At 40.1% G+C, this 17494-nt stretch overlaps 1 protein-coding gene across 1 annotated transcript in view; it reads right to left on the reverse strand.

The window, feature by feature from the left end:
• Nucleotides 1–17494, reverse strand: part of Glg1 (golgi glycoprotein 1) — a 96344-nt gene that overhangs the window by 59508 nt on the left and 19342 nt on the right.

Genomic DNA, 17494 nt, shown 5'->3' on the forward strand with positions numbered 1-17494 from the left:
CTCAGAATACAGCTCAGTGGTAAAGTGCTTACCTAGCTCAGGTGAAGTTATAGATTCAATTCTCAGTACTACGGTTTTTTGTTTGCTCGTTTGTTTGTTTGTCTGTTTTAGTATAGAATAGTGTTTATTCAGGGCAGGGGGAGGGGAGTTGAGAGGGTAATAGGGCTGAGAAAGGCAGAGAGAGAGTAGAGGAGTGTAGGCTGGCCATGAGCATGTAGTTGGAGTGGGCGGGAGAGGGGGGGGGAAGAAGCAGGGGACAGAGAGCAAGAGAGCAAGCGCTTGTTTGTTTTTTTAAAAGGCAGGCTCTACTGTTAAGAATGTTGGCTGCTCTTCCAGAGGTCTTGGGTTCAATTCCCAGTACCCACATGGCAGCTCAGAGCTGTCTGTAACTCCAGCTCCAGGGAACCCAACACTCTCACACGATTACATGCAGGAAATACAACAATGCACATAAGATAAAAATAAATATATTAATTAAAATCATTTTGCATGTAACGAAATTCTTTAATCCCTATAAACTGAGCAACTAGATCTGCTTAACAAAGTTCATAATTATAGAAACAACATCAATCTGGGCCTGGCCATGCTCATTTAAAGAAGGCAAATTTTGAGGTTTTTTCTTGTTTCAGAGGTAAACTTTCTTTTAAGCTTGCTCCTTTTCCTAAATTAAGTTAATTATAGTTAGTAAAAATAGCATTTATTTTACCCTAGCTAGCAACAAGAGTTTTATGAGTTACTTTATAGAAGGCAGGGACTTTTTAAGGTAAGATCAAGTTGAACTTAAAATTGCCAACGAAGCTGGGCAGTAGTGGTGCGCACCTTTAGTCCCGTGCTAGGAAGGCAGAGGCAGACGGATCTCTGAGCCTGAGGCCAGCCTGGTCTACAGAGTGAGTGAGTATGTGTGTGAGTGAGTGTGTGTGTGTGTGTGTGTGTGTGTGAGTGAGTGTGTGTGTGAGTGTGTGTGTGTGTGTGTGTGTGTGTGTGTGTGTATAAAAATTCTGGCACTCCCAATCCTAAACCTACAGAACAACAAACCAAAGTTGAGACCCAGCAATCTGTGTTTTTAACGGGGCTAATAAGGTGGCTAAATTCAAGATCAAGCTTAAGAACTATGAAGGTATGGGACACGTAGGTTTAGGGATAAGGAAATGTACCTGTGGATACACACAGACTTCATTATTGCTGAAACACAATCTACTAACTTTTTCCACCATAAATCTTGTTTTCATTTTCTGAAACACCAATACCTAGGAGGCTCATGACAGAGGAAACAAATGAATGAATGAGTGAACAAATGAATGAATGAATAATAAATGCTGTTTTCAAGTGCTGCATCTTTACATTCTTTCAAATGCTTTACCTATTTTTTGAAAGGAAATAGAACTTTAAAGTGTCAATCAGGGCTAGAGATGAATGGAGCGCAGTGTTAAGTGCATGGGGTTTTATGAGTTACTTTATAGAAAGAAGGCAGAGAATCCTTCTGTAGAAGGCAGGTTTGATCCTTAGCAATTCCCTCCCTTCTGATAATGTGTCAATTTGTTGAGTTGCATAAAAGTGTTGGCATGCACACAGCTGGGCAAAGTTAGGTTTCTTTTTGCCAAAGTCTATGATGCTATGTAGTTTATATTAAATATATCAGGAGAATACTGGGGAGAGGAAGGGAAGATAGCATTTTTGGTATTTCTAGGCTTCAAACTCATAATCCTCCTGTCTTAGCCCTCTGAGAACTGGGGTTGCAGGTGTGTACTACTGTTCCTGGAAGATACTGGTATTAAAATACCTGTTTCCTGGCTGGGATCTAGTTCAGTGGAGCACTTGGCTGGCATGCACAGGGCACTGGTTCACTCCTAGCACCACACACAATCCATAGTCCTCTACCCAGAGCTGAGAAGTTACTGAAAGTTCATGGCTTCCAGAAAAAGGAGTCAGCTTTCCTTAAAGGTGTGTGGCCTTATTTGGTCCACCAGTGAATGGCTCCATACCCTGAGTTATGAACAGCACAAATTGGACTCTGTGAGTTATATTTAAAAGAAAAAAAAAACATGAAATTGGGAGGGGTTGGCTATAGATCTGGAAGAAGTTAGGAGGAGGAGTGGGAGTAAATATAAATACATTGTACGTATATATGAAATGGCTTAGTGGTTAAGAGCATTGGCTGCTCTTTCAGAGGACCCAGATCTAATTCATGGCTTAAACTATAACTAAATTAAACAATATCCAATAAAAGAAAAAAAAATGTCTGTAACACCAGTTCTAGGGGATCCTACATCTCTGCAGTTAGTGTATGCACTCAGTGCACAGACACACAGACAGGCAAAACACCATAAACATAAAAAACATAAATAATATAATAATAATAATAAAGAGTTATCAAAGGGGCTGGAGAGATGGCTCCTCTTCTAGAGGTCCTGAGTTCAATTCCCAGCAACCATATAGTGGCCCACAACCATCTGTAATGGGGATCCTATGTTCTCTTCTGGTGTGTCTGAAGACAGCGACAGTGTAGTCACATACATAAAATAATTAAATAAATCTGGGCTGGAAAGATGGCTCAGTGGTTAAGTCCTGAGTTCAAATCCCAGCAACCACATGGTGGCTCACAATCATCTGTAATGGAATCTGATGCCCTCTTCTGGTGTGTCTGAAGCAGCTACAATGTATTCATATATAATAAATAAATAGATCTTTAAAAAAATAAATCTAAAAAAGTTAGCAAAGAAAAATACTAGAAAAAAAGAATAGGTACAGTACAACACATACATTGCTATACTATATATAGTATAACCAGGGCATTATTATTTGCACAATTCCTCAGATTTATCTAAATTCTTTGTTTCGAAGTGATTTTATAAGAAATTTCCTTAATAAATGGAGTAAAATTCCTACTCGTTTCCAAACTATCCCTGCTCAATATAAGGTGGTCACTTAAATTCAACAGACAGAATTTTATTAAACCATAATGAAGAGGTACAGTTAGAAGAACTATTTACGGACAGGAACTGGCAAAAAGCATGACTAAAATTACGTTCTAGTCGATGTATCTTGTTAACATTCACTTTCCCCACCTGTAAAGTTACTAACATCATTGTCTCTTTAGCTAGCTCTCTCTGCCCAACACTAGACCTAACTAATCAATATATATGAATATGAGGGGCTGGGGATTTAGCTCAGTGGTAGAGCGCTTACCTAGGAAGCGCAAGGCCCTGGGTTCGGTCCCCAGCTCCGAAAAAAAGAACCAAAAAAAAAAAAAAAATTAAATCTCAAAAACATTCAAAGAAAATAAAGACATACTAAAAGTTAAAAAAAAAAATTACTAAAAAAAAAAAAATTACCAGGAGTGGTGGTATCTGCTTATAATTCCAGTAAGCAGAATTACTTAGCCTCTGGCTAAGGCAGTAGGATCAGTTTAGTCTACATAAAGAACAGGTTAGCTAGAACCTACTTACTACCTTTAATACCAGCACGTGGAGGCAAAGACAGGTGGACCTGAGTTCAAAGCCACAGAATTCTAGGACAACCAGGGACACAATGAAACCCAATCTCAAAAAACCAAAAGTTGGGGTTGGGGATTTAGCTCAGTGTTAGAGCGCTTGCCTAGCAAGCGCAACAAGGCCCTAAAAAAAAAAAAAAAAAAAAAAAAAAAAAAAAAAAAAAAAAAAAAAAAAAAGCTTGTTCAAATAAATATTCTTTAAAAACAAAAACCAAAAATCAGGCTGTGGTGGCTCACACCTTTAATTCCAGCACTCAGCAGGCAGACACAGGTGAATCTCTGAGTTTGTGGCCAACTTGGTTTACAAAGTTCCAGGACAGCCAGGGCTACAAGAGAAATCCTGTCTCAAAAGGAAGGAAGGAAGGAAGGAAAGAAGGAAGGAAGGAAGGAAGGAAGGAAGGAAGGAAGGAAGGAAGGAAGAAGAAAAGGAAAAGGAAGGAAAAGGAAAAGAAAGGAAGGAAGGAAGGAAGGAAGGAAGGAAGGAAGGAAACAAAGAGCAAAAGGCACATCCTATTTTTACCTAAAGAAAACCAAACTTGTTATCTGACAGAAATGATAGCACACACAAGAGAACATCCTGCACCGCCCTGATGCCTCCCTATTTCATTTCTACACACACCTTCCATTGCAAAATGATTAACTGGTAAGTACCCCAACCGTAGTGCGCATGTCAGACTAACAGGGAGAAAGGTGTCCATAGCTGCCAGCTTGGCAATAGCATACTAGACCACTTGGAACAACTGCACTATAAACAACTAACACTGTGAGGAAGACGCTACAGGCTGAAAATACTATTTGACAAGACCAAGCCAGAGCTTGAGTAAAAAGGGGGTTACTTACCCAGAAGCATAGAAAAGGATAAAAGTTTACTTTTGTCTGGAAGGAATTTGATAAATTTATCAAAGTGGATCCTCATTTCTGAAGGGATTGTAGGCAGGAATAGAGCCTAAGACCTTCCAAAGTTAGGAAATCTAATAAATGAATAAATGGTTCAAATTTCAGCTAGTATCTCAAAACTGTATCTTTAAGGAAACCAGAAATAGACCAACATCCTTTCCACAGACCCAAATACAGATTGTAGTATTCCAGAAAATCTTACACAATAAAAATGGTGTAGGATCATCATAGGATGGTAATGGTCTGAATGTCTGACAGAAACAATTTTTTTCAGAAAACCATTATTTCCACTCTTAAGCACAAAATTATTCCTACCAACAATTTCCAAAAGGCAATGAGGAACATGCAGTAAAAATAATTACACATGCTACAAAATAAGACATATATAAAAATTAGCAAAAAGAAAAAAAAAAAAAGACTTCAGCTGACCATGGTGCCTCATCACGCCAGTAGACAAACTACTGAAAAGGAAGACCACAAGTCTAGGGTGAACTTAGGGAAACACCTTGCTAAGGATATAATTCAGTGATAGAGTGCTTGCCTAGCATGTGCAAGGCCTAATCCAATCCCCAGAACAGAAACGAGCAAAGATGAGCATACAATCTGCTTGTAAGGCCACCGCTGGGGAGGCTGTAGTTAAAGAACTGCCACAAGCTCTACACCTTAGGTAACAGTGTGAGACAGGTGGGGCTCAACACTGATGCACAGCGCATGCAACCAACATCAGTGTCTACCTTTACCACTACCACCACAACACCACACACCACACCACACCACACACACACACCATACCACACACACACACACACCATACCACACACACACACCATACCACACACACACCAATACACAACACACACATACACACACACACCATACCACACACACACAGCATACTAAACACACACCAATACACACACACCAACACACACACACATACACACACACTATACCACACACACACACACACCATACCACACACACACCATACCACACACCATACCACACACACACACCATACTACACACATACCAATACACACACACATACACACACACACCATTCCACACACACACACCCCACACACACACACCACACCACACCCACACACACCACACCACACACCATACCACACATACACACACCATACCACACACACACACACACACACCTCAATTCACAGACACACACACACACACACACACACACGCACACTTTAGTTGGTGGACTATGGTATATGATACATATGATAAAATAATGTCTGCTACAATTAGTTGTCCATATGTAAAACACAGAAATAAAAGTCTTCATTTTAAGTCTTTAAAAGTTTATATACCATGCTTATAACAGCTCTCAACTTATATAAGATATCTGAAAGTGTTCAACAGTCACAAGTGGCTGGAGACTATTATAATGTGCCATGATGTTACAACAAGGGTTGCAAAATAAGGTAAGCTTGAAAAAAGAAATCTTAGAAGAACAGGCAGGCATAAAAAGTGATTGAGGAAGCTGAACAGATGGCTCCATAGTTCAGAGCATGTACCACTCCTGCAGAGGACGTGTTTGGTTCCTGGTACCCATGCCAGTTGGCTCACAACCACCTGCAGTTTCAACTCTAAAAAACTAACACCTTTTTGTGGATTCCACAGGGACCTGCGCCCACATGTGTACATTTGTACCTGTGCAAAAATCTTTTTTCTTTTTTTAGAAAAAGCAAACAAAACAAAAAATGCCCTAAGGACTGCACAGTGGTACATGCCTATTTTGAGTTCAATGGCAGTTTAGCCTACAGAGTAAGAACCTGTCTCTAAAACAAAGTGACCTAGTAGATTAGATAGAAATCAAAGAACTTGTCAAGTTTGATAAGAAAACTCAATGACTCATACTACCTAATTTCAAAACTTACCTCAAAGCAACAGCAATTAAGAGTGTAATATTGGTAAAAAGCAGCTTGGACACATAAAGAAATGGATCCTGTATATGTTAAAACATATCAATTACATACTGGGAGGGAAAGGAGAAACTGTACTGCATGTAAATTACTGCTTAATTTAAAAGTAGAGAAGGGCTGGGTATGGTAGCACACACCTTTTATCCCAGAAAGCCGAGGCAGGGGAATCTCTGAATTTGAATTTGAGAACAGCTAGGGCTACACAGGAAAAAAAAAAAAACTGTCTCAAAAAAACAAACAAACAAAAGGATGGATGGATGGATAGACAGATGGGGTGGAGGCTACAGAGATGAGTCAGGAATTAACTAAATTTTTAGAGGATGAAGAGCTGATCTAGCATTTAAGAGCTCTGGCTGCTCTTCCAGAGGACTCAGATTCTGTTCCCAGTACCCACATAGCAGTTCACAACTGTCTGCAACTCCAATCCCTAGTGGACCCCATACTTCTGTCTCACAAAGACACTGCATACACATGCGTACAGACAAAAATTCAGGAAAACAGTTATACATATAAAAATAAATTAAATTCAAATTCCCTGGAATTGGAGCCATATAGATGGTTATGAGTCACCATGTGGGTTCTGGGATTTGAACCCAGATCTTCTGTTCTGCAAGAGCATCAACAGTTAACTGAATATAAAGGAAGGAAGGAAGGAAGGAAGGAAGGAAGGAAGGAAGGAAGGAAGGAAGGAAGGAAGGAAGGGAGAGAAAAGAAAAGAAAAGAAAAAAGAGAAGAGAAGAGAAGAAAAAATGGGGTCTGAGTGGATAGCTCAGTAGGTGATGTGCCTGATACACAAGTGAGGGCAAGTTCGAATGCTAGCACCCATGGCATGATTGTTCAATATCAATAATGAAAATCAAAAGACAGTAGGATAAAGAATATAGGTTGAAAGGAAAATTACCCTACCCTAAACTGTGTACCCTGGTAAATGTGTATGCATACAGTATTTACTCATCGGTTTACTTAAATAGTTAATTTACTAATTTATTAAAGGTGGAGTTTTCTCATGTTATCCAGGCAAGCCTTAAACTCCCAGATTCAAGCAATCCTTCTTGAGCCTCTCGAGTAGCTTAAGCTATAGGCACCTACCACCAGTTTATGATCTCTGTCTGTATATGGTATATATGTGTGTCAGGTGTGTGTTGTATAGAAACACATGTATACAACAAACATTTGACACCCTCTTTTGGCTTTCTTGGACACCAGGTATGCATATAGTGCACACTAATACACATAAAAAAAACAAATCTTAAACAACTTTGGAAATGTTTATTATTTGCAAGTTTATAGAAGTTAGAAGAAATCTGAAGCATCACTCTTCACATGCCTTTCATCTTTTGTTTGAGACAAGAACTCTAACTGGCCTGGAACCTCACTAAGTAGGTTAAACCAGCTGGCCAATGAATCTCCAGGGATCTACCCGTCTAACCATTACTGGAATCACAGTGCCCATCTTTTTTGTGGGTGCTGGATTGCTAAACTCAAGTCCTTATATTTGCAAGGCAAATATTTTATTTAATTACTGAGTCATCTCTCCAGCTTCCCTACACACAGCATTTTTTTAATTTATTCTTTTATTATATATAAGTACACTGTAGCTGTCTTCAGACACACCAGAGAAGGGTATCAGATCTCATTACAGATGGTTGTGAGCCACCATGTGGTTGCTGGGAGTTGAACTCAGGACCTCTGGAAGAGCAGTCAGTACTCTTAACCGCTGAGCCATCTCTCCAGCCCCCCCACACACAACATTAAAGTCCACAAACTAATCCTGTTATTTTAAGCACAGTCCTGTGTACATGACATTCAGACCATCAAAAGATGGTTTAAGAGCAGGGGATGTAGCTCCTTTAGACAGGATGCCCTCCTAGCATGCACAAATCCTCGATTCAATTTCCAGCACCTCATAAACTGGCACAGTGGCACACATCTGAAAGCCTAGCACTTAGAAGGCAGAGGCAAGAACCAGGCATAGTGGTGCACACCTTTAATCCCCTGACTCAGAGGCAGTCAGGTGGATCTCTGTGAGTTGGAGGTCAGCCTAGTCAAGAAGAGCTCTAGGACACACAGGGCAGAGAAATTCTATGTGGGGGAGGGAGGGGCAAAATGATACGTATCCCAATGTCATCCTCAGCTACAGAATCTGAAGTACATGAAACCCAATCTCAAAATATTATTAAAATACTAAAATAAAATTTAAAAGATGCAGTCTAATGACTCTAAGTTTGCCTTATTGACTCTAAGTTTGACCACCTAACTTATTATGGACCAAGAGTTACTAGAGTCATTAGCAAATGCTGTTAAGAGGTGTCTGAAGAGAGCCTATATACTGGAGCTCAGCCTTTCGGTAGTGCTTTTAAACTTAAACTTAGCTATCACTTCATCTCCCTAAGTAATGAAGCTTCCATAAACAGTCAAAAGGACTGAGTTCTGGGACTTCCAGATAGCTGGTCATTGAGAAGCATCTAGACAGCTGGAATAGGGGTCATAGAAGATCTATGTCTACATGTCATCTTTTGCATTCCTTCCACAAGGCTGCCTGATCTATATTCTTTTAAAATATTTATTTATTATTAATTATGTATGTTTGTGCACATGTATGCAGGTACCTATAGAGATTCCTGGTGTGAGTACTAGGAACCAAACCACAGTCCTTGGCAAGAACAGTATACTTTATTAACCAATGATCCATCTCTCCAGCCCCATATATTTTTCTTAATATCTGTTTGATTAACAGTTTCCCAAGTTTTATGTGCTGCTCTAATAAACTAATCAAATTCAAAAAGACCATAGAAACTGATTTATAGCCAAGTGGCTAGAAACACAGGGGAAAACCTGTTTTTGTAACAGCATCTGAGTTGCCTTCCAAGATTGAGCTCTCAACCTGTAGGATCTAGCTATATCCTGATAAAATTCCTTTCCTGGTTTAGTCCAATAACTGATTTCTATGTCTTATCTCCAGGCAGACAGAGGGGGCTGAAGATTACCACTGAAGCCAAAGAGAAGGTTACTTCAAGGAGACAGTTAAGTGCCCTCAGCTGATTAAAGGCCAGTGATAGGTACAGAATCAGAATGGAACTGAGTAGCTGACTACAGCTAGGGGTTCACTGGAGAACTACTTATCTATAACACTGGATGTTGCTGGGGAAACCCAGACACATGCTGTGAGAAATGGTAAGAAAATCTGGTGTGATAGTGCTCTAGAGACAGAAGCAGGCAACCTCTGTGAGTTTGAGTCCAGAGCTATGTAGAGTATGTAGAGACCCTGTTGAAAGAAATGAGGAAGGAAAGAGGAAGAAAGGAAGGAAGGAAGGAAGGAAGGAAGGAAGGAAGGAAGGAAGGGTGAGAGAGAAATGATATGAGACTAAATTTTGAGTAAACAGTAGGAAAAACACATTTCCCCTATATATCCAGATACACAAATAAAATGTACGATAAAAAAATCCAGAAAAATTACTTCAAGAACTAGATAGGAGCTATCGTCATAGCTTAGTGGTAGAGCCATGCCTAGCATGTAGGAGGCCCTAGATTCATTCCTCAGTACAGGGATGGGGATGGAATCATGGGAAAAAAATACATATATACATATACATTTATACACACACACACACACGCGCGCGCGCGCGCACGCACAAAGCAAAAACAAAAAAAATCTACTGGTAAACTGGCACCCAAGTGACTTACTTATTTCATCATCTTCATCATCATCATCATCATCATCATCATCATCGGTTTGTTTGCTTTTTATTTTTTCAAGACAGGGTTTCTCCCCTGACCCAAGTGACTTTCAGTAAAAGAAATTCTAGGATCAAAAATATGGTTCAACAGTTGAGAGCTTGCCTAGTATGTATAAAGCCTTCAGAGTTCAATCCCAGTACTGCAGCCATTAAACAAACCCAAAATCAGTCTGAAAGAATTTACTCTATGTAGCTGAGATACAGGAAGGCTAGAAACAAAGTACCAGTAATATAGACAAACCTATCTTCAATTTAAAAAAATATAGCAATGACAGTAAAAGATTTAAGTACAAGTCAATGCCTATTAATTCTTTCTAGACCTTTCTAATTTGCCCCTCTCCCAAAGTGACATTCTGAAAAAAACAAAAATCATCCTATCCCAGGAGCAGAGAGCAACAGATTTCTGTGAGCTTGAAGCCAGTCTGGTCTGTATACTGAGTTTCAATTCAGATTCGTGTAGTAAGATTCTGTCTCAAACCAAATAAATAAAATAAAAACTACCCTAGGTAAAACTCAGGTTAAATATCTCTACTTGGGGGGGCGGGGGAGGGGGAGAACGCACACCTTTGACCCTAGCACTCCGGAGGCAGAGGTAGGTTTATTTGTTGTTTTACACACACACACACACACACACACACACACACACACACACACACACACGCACACACACGCACACACGCACACGCACGCATGCACGCACACACACACATGAATATATGCTTTATTAATTTAAGATGCAGCCCTTTTTCATATAATAGGGGTAGGGGGAAACCTCTGTCAATCATAATTATGCCATAAAATGTTAAGTACATTCTGATTTCAAATATGTTAAGATGAAAGTATTATGGGGTTGGGGATTTGGCTCAGTGGTAGAGCGCTTGCCTAGCAAGCTCAAGGCCCTGGGTTCAGTCCTCAGCTCCAGGGAAAAAAGCAAGTATTAAAAAGTAATCATATTTTAGACCTGATAAATTAGAAGGCACGAAAACCAAGGAACTAGGGTATTTTCCTTGGAAACCAAACACCAGTTTTAAAACATTCTAACTACTTTTCCTGAGGACCCATGTTCGATATTCAGCACTCACATGGCAACTAAAATCTATCTGTAACTCCTCCAGTCCAGGGGATCTAATGCCTCCTCTGGCTTCTGTAGGTGCTGGGTACATGCTGTTTGATGTACACAGACGACTTGCAGGTGAAACACTGCAAGGAGACATGGCTTATACCACTACACTGTGGTGAGTTCAGTCAGTCTGACTGGACTTTAGAAGGAGCTAGGAGACATCTGAATGAGGGCCTTTCCTCAGATGTGGGAGGCATCACCATGGGCTGCTGAGTCACCTCCTATTCTTACTGAACAGACTTCAACTGTGAGCCAAACTTTCTTCAGTCACCTCCAGTCAAGCTTCTTTTCACAGCATGAAGAGTAACATAAATTAACATGAACACATTAAAACACTCATGAAAATGTACACAATCATAGCAAGTAGAAGCCAGCAAATATGTGCACTGGTGCACACACCAACTCTTATTCAAACTAGCCTGGCAAGGCAGAAGCAAGTAAAAGGCAGTCCAGACTGGTCCCCACAACAGCCACAACAGATAATGAGACCTTGTCTCAAAAACTCAAGCTAGGTTTGGTTTTGGTTTTTTGGTTTTTTTTTTTTTTTTTTTGTTTTTTGGGGTGGTGGTGGTGGTGGTGGTGGTGGTGGTGGTGGTGATGTTGTTTTGAAATCCTCTTCTGGAATCTGAGGGCATTGCTCACCATGGTATCCAGACATACATGCAGGCAACACACCCATACACATAAACTAATAAAATAAAAATTATTTTAAAATGAGGATGGCTTCACAACTTCAGGTTGTTTAGGGCTTGTTTGTTTGTTCAATTGGGGAAGGATAATTTTATTTTTTATTACCTAAGAAATAGTGAATTTGATCTCCTTTCTAAAATGTTTACTGTATGAGCACGTGGATGACTCATGACTGATGAATGAGAATGAAACAAGGAAATGAACTAAAATTGATCTCATTAAAGTAAAGGTAAAAGCTTTCCACAGAAGTCAGCCAAATAATGTCTTGTCCTACGGCTACTGACTGAACACTGTTTGTAGTGCAGCATCCTCACCCATCCTAGTCTTCAGCTTTGCAGTCTCTTGCTCTATGGAGCTCACTTTCAGAGTCCACCATGAAAATGAGTATGTAATATGAAAAAAAAAGTAGATTCTAAGAAATCAACAGAAGGGCGGATATGCAGTACAGTGGTTGAATGCTTATTGAGCATGGTCCTCGGTTCTATCCTCAGCAACACAGAAGAGGGAGGGATTGAGGATGGATCTTAAGTATTCTATTAAAACACTGGGTAAACAAAAATAAAGATTTAAGAATTCAAAATGGAAGTTTGGCAATGGTGGCCCGTGAACTTAATCCCAGTACTTGGGAGGCAAAGGCAAGTGGATCATTGAGTTCAAGGTCAGTCTGGTCTATGTAGCAAGTTTCAGGACAGCCAGAGCTACAGAAAAAGACCCTATCTTTCTGGAAAGATGGCTCAATGGTTAAGGGCACACTGACTGCTCTTCCAGAGATCCTAAGGTCAATTCCCAGCACCCACGTAGTGGCTTACAATCATCTGTAATGGGATCCAATACCCTCTTCTGGTATGTCTGAGGAGAGCAACAGTGTACTCATAAATAAAATAAATAAATCTTAAAAAAAAAAAAAACAATAACAAAAAAAGGGAAAGAAAAAAGGGTGGGTGGGTGAACTGGGGCAGGAAGAGGAAGAAGAGAGAGCTGAGTAGGGAAATTACAGTTTTCACATAAAGCAGGCAGGGCTGACTATTAAAACTTTGTATACACATTGCTTGACGGGAAAAAAAAAGGGAAAAGACCCAAGTGCCTGTCAGCACATAGAGTATTTCCCAACGTTCCCTTAGTATCTTACTCTGTTGCAACTTCAGTATGCACAAATACACAAAAAGATCTGCAGCCCAGTGCAGGGGAACTTGGGGCCCTCCTAACCTTCCATCTCCTGGAGGCTGGAATATAGGCGTGTGACACACCTGGTTTATGGGATGCTGAGATCAAACTCAGGTTCTGAAGCATTCTAGGCAGGCACTCTAACCACTAAACTACATCTTCAGCACCACCAACTTTCCAAACAAAGGTCTAGGCATAAAGACAGTTATCAAATATTAAAGATTTCACGACAAAGAACCAGATTTAAAATACCACTCTTGCCAGGAGTTGAACACAGGCCTTTGACACCCAGAGTTTGAGGCCACCCAGGGCTGCATAGTAAGACACTGATTAAAAAGTAATTAGTTGGGGTTGGGGATTTAGCTCAGTGGTAGAGCGCTTTCCTAGGAAGCTCCGAAAAAAAGAACCAAAAAAAAAAAAAAAAAAAAAAAGTAATTAGTTCCTAGGAAGCGCAAGGCCCTGGGTTCGATCCCCAGCTCCGAAAAAAAGACCCCCCCAAAAAAAAAACTAATTAGTTAAAATATTTTTTCTTTTTAGGTAGGGTCTCTCTATGTAGCCCTGGCTGGCCTTGAACTCACAGAAATCTGCCTGCCTCTGAGTGCTGGAATAAAAGGCATGCACAATTATGCCAGCTTAAAACAGTATTGTTAATAGACCTAATAACCAACTCTAGGAGTTTTACAAGACTACTAGGAAAAACAGGAGATTCAAGTGCCAAGCAGGACATATAAGGAATTGTTAAGAATCACAAATAGGTTGTCGAGATGGCTCAGTGGTTAAGAGCACCGACTGCTCTTCCAGAGGTCCTGAGTTCAATTCCCAGCAACCACATGGTGGCTCACAGCCATCTGTAATGAGATCTGGTGCCCTCTTCTGGTGTGTCTGAAGTGACAGTGTTCTCACACATAATAAATAAAACTATTAAAAATAGCTATTTGTGTAAATTATAGATATAACACTAAGCTTGGTGGCACGCAGAACAGTAAGCATGGTGGGTAGGACACTCCTGAAATACCATTGGTCTGGAAAGTGGAATCAGAAGATAGGAGATTTCGAGGCCAGCCAATACTGCAAGACTAGAGAGACAAGGACCAACGTCGAGGCTGTTCTTTAATCATACAGGCACAAAGACACCCACACAGAATTTATAGGGCAAAGCTGGGTGTGGTGGTATACACCTTTTACCCTAGCACTAAGGAGGCAGAGGGAGGCAGAACTCTGTAGATTCAGGCCAGCCAGGTCTACATATCAAATTCCAGTTTCTACAAGGCTGAACAGTGAGACCCCAGTCTCAAAAACAAAAAGAAAACAAGCAAACAACAACCACCACCAGGGGAGAAAAACGCTTACAGACCATCTTGGATACATAGTAAATTAGAAGTCAGTCTGGGAAACAGGACTGCCTCAAAAAATTAAAACAGATCCAGGTGGTGGTAGTGGATCCCAGTATTCAGGAGGCAGAGGCATGGGATCTCTATGAATTTAAGGCCAGCCTGATCTAAAGAGCTAATTCCTGGACAGTTAGGGCTACATGGAGAAATTCTGTCTAGAAAAACCAAAAACCAAACCAAACAAATAGAAGTAAAAACACCTTACATGCTTATACACACCCATGCATGTTTTACTCACCAAGGTTGAAACTCAGAATTAGGCATACCAATATACACATACATGTATGTACCATGTTAGCTGACAAGTTAACATGCCAGACCCTTTTTCAGTAGTTTGTTGAGATAGGGTCTCATTCCAATGTTGAGATAGTCTAATGTGACTAGCCTCACATTTTCAGTCTTCCTGCCTTAGCCTCCCAAGTATCAAGATTTAATTTCTGTTAATTAGTTCATTAATTAAATGTTGGGTGTCTTCTTCAGTCATATTTTCCCTTTACAATTTTATGTATATGGGTATTTTATTTGTTTATTTGTCTATGTACCACAAATATACTTGGTCCAAGGATGCCAGAAAAGGGCAGATCCTTTTGAGTTACCATGTGGGTGCTGTGATTCAAACTCATTTCCTCGGCAAGAGCAAAGAGGGTTCTTAACTGAACTGGGTCATCTCTCCAGTTTCTTCGCTTTGTTTTCTGATACAGGGTTAGTGCTGGAGACGTGTCAGTGCTTAAGGAACCAGCTACTCTTCAAGCAGACCCAGGTTCATTTCCAGCACTCACATGGAAGCTCCTGATAGTCTGTAACTGCAGCTCCACGGGGTATATCACTGGAGGGGACCTCACCCACTTCACTAGACTGGCTGGCCAGTGAATTCCAGGGAACCAGGGATCTCCCTGGCACTTTGGTTCCAGATGCACAGTTAGGTACCAGCTATTTGGTTTCGAGGGGTGTTTTGTTTCGTTTTTAAAGATTAGGGTCTCACTATATAGCCGTAGCTGGCCTGGAATTCATTATGTAGACCAAGAGTCTGCCTGCCTCTGCCTCAACAGCACAATCCCTGGAACTACATTATAATCCAGTCCTCTGCAAGAGCAACAAATTCCCTTAAGCCCTGAGCCACTTCTCCAGGTCACCTCCTCCCCTTGATGCAGTACCCTCGTTCCTTCCATTCCTCAGAGGACTTCCAGTCTCTCTTTAATGGGTCCCTTTTCTGTATCCTTAAACTAAAATAGGTGTTCTTTAATTGCACACTCGAGAGAGTGTGTGTGTGTGTGTGTGTGTGTGTGTGTGTGTGTGTGTGTCTGTCAGTGGTAGTGGGGAGTACCAGGAGTTAAACACAAAAGCTAAAGCTGTAGATTATTGAATTTCCTTTATCTTTAGCTAACTGGGATGTTATAATTACCTTTTCGCCAGCAGATTTCTCAAGTACACTAATATAGTCTCAATTAGTTGAAATCTAGGTTCTAAAGGAACTGCTGTTCTATTTTTCTATAAAACAATGTCCTTGCGGTTCAGCTCTGTGGCAAGAGCATTTGATTACAACATGCTCTTTTCTCCTGATTACTACTACCTTTAAAAAAAAAAAATGCCTTGTCCTCTCACTACTGAAATGTTCCTTTCCTTGGTTTTCACAGCTAAATTCTTGGAAATCTTCTTTCAACTTTTTACCACTCCTTCTGTTCCCTACAATTCCTCAACCAGCCTCTTTCCAACCCTTAACAGTACCCATTCCCCAGGGCTCAGTCCTTGGAATCCTACTCTGTTTTTACACATTCTTTAAGAGTACTCAGGCATTTTTATACTCCAGCTACACTTTTTTTAAGCTAAAAGAACTGTAAATTTTAGATTCAGTTCAACATTTGCTCTAAATTTACATCCTCTTACTGGAAATTGCTTTTAGTGCCTGGCTGTCATTTGAAACCCAGCACAAGCTAAAAACCTGTCCACGTACCTCCCTCTCACAGCACTTACCAAAGCTGTGATTTTCCAAATACTCTGTGAGTGATGCGTGTGTGTGTGTGTGTGTGTGTGTGTGTGTGTGTGTGTGTGTGTGTGTGTGTGTCTGGTGATTTAATGCAGCTTCACACATACAAGGTGAACAGTATGGCTGAATTGTATCCCCAAAGATATGGTTTGTTTTCTTTCATTTTGATTATCTGGTACTGGGAATTATTACCAAGACGTAGGACGTAAATCGTAAATATATTTGGCAAGTACTCTGCCACATCCTCTTTATCAGCTCTTATTTGTACTTCCTTAATGCCTAGCTCCTCTATTAGAAGATATGCCCCATGAAGTAGGGATCAGATCTTTCAGGAACAGGTAATCGGGGAATAAAAATGGCCACATTTCCCAGTTACCTACCATTATGTTTCTGTAATGTAGCAAATGGTATTTATTCAAATTTTGACCAACAAATTAAAACATATTAAACCAAACCCAAGTTTGCCAACAAGTTTCAAGTCAATTAAAGATACAGTTATTTCACCTAAAAACAGTTTAAAACACTTGTTTATAAACTGTTTTAAACACAGGGCTGGGGAAGAGGAGCCAGCAGGATGGACCAATGGATAGGGCCCTTGCTACCAAATCTTATGACCTCAGTCTTTCAAAACTATATGATAGAAGAGAAGTGACTTCTACAAGTCCTCTATCTCCACATGTCCTTATTACATACATATAAATAATATAAATAATTATACACATAAATATTTTCTTTTTTAGTCTCCAGATCACTAGGTGGCTAACCATTTCCCAGGTCTTCTGTGTTAGGTAGATATTTTCCCAGGTCTTGTCATGGTAATGTTTATATAAATAATATATAAAATTAAAGGTTTTCTTTTTCTTTTTTTTTTTAAAAAAGACAGGATCTTGAAATGTGATCATCATGACTAGCTTCTCAAAAGCTGAAATTACAAGCCCATGTCAACATGGCTGGTTTATCTTAATTTTAAAAAGGTATTATGTGGGTTGGGGATTTAGCTCAGTGGTAGAGCGCTTGCCTAGAAAGCGTAAGGCCCTGGGTTCAGTCCTCAGCTCTGAAAAAAAAGAAAG

Source organism: Rattus norvegicus, chromosome 19 (assembly GCF_021556685.1).
Source record: "Rattus norvegicus strain SHRSP/BbbUtx chromosome 19, alternate assembly SHRSP_T2T, whole genome shotgun sequence".
NCBI lineage: Eukaryota > Metazoa > Chordata > Mammalia > Rodentia > Muridae > Rattus > Rattus norvegicus.